Below are 576 nucleotides of genomic sequence, written 5' to 3'. Positions count from 1 at the left end.
GCCCCCCAACATCAGGCAGACCACCTCCCTTCAACCCGCCCCCCAACGTCAGGCAGGACACCTCCCTTCCTCACTTCAAATCTCTGCTAAAAACACATCTGTTCTCTCAGACAGTTCACTCAGTGTAAATTGATCTAGTGTTTTTTAATCTGTGACCCTGTGTTTTAAATGCTTTTTTTTAATTAATTTTTCAGTTATTATTATTAGTGTATTGTATTTTTTTATCTTTAATTTTACTCTCATTGATTGTTGTTGTTGTTGTTAAGCACTTTGATAACAGGTTCTGTTTTAAATGTTCTCTATAAATAAAGTTGACTTGACTCTCCAAGTTCTCTTCCACCTGTTCCATGTTCTCACCACAGATCGCAATGTCATCTGCAAACATCATCGTCCATGGGGATTCCTGCCTGACCTCATCTGTTAGTCGGTCCATCACCAGAGCAAACAAGAAGGGGCTCAGAGCTGATCCTTGATGCACTCCCACCTCCACCTTGAAGCTATCTGTCACTCCTACAGCACATCTCACAACTGTCCTGCTGTCCTCATACATGTCCTGCTGTCCTCATACATGTCCTG

This window comes from Nematolebias whitei, chromosome 9 (genome assembly GCF_014905685.2).
Source record: "Nematolebias whitei isolate Nwh7 chromosome 9, NemWhi1, whole genome shotgun sequence".
NCBI lineage: Eukaryota > Metazoa > Chordata > Actinopteri > Cyprinodontiformes > Rivulidae > Nematolebias > Nematolebias whitei.
Note: the sequence above shows the minus strand (reverse complement) of the source record.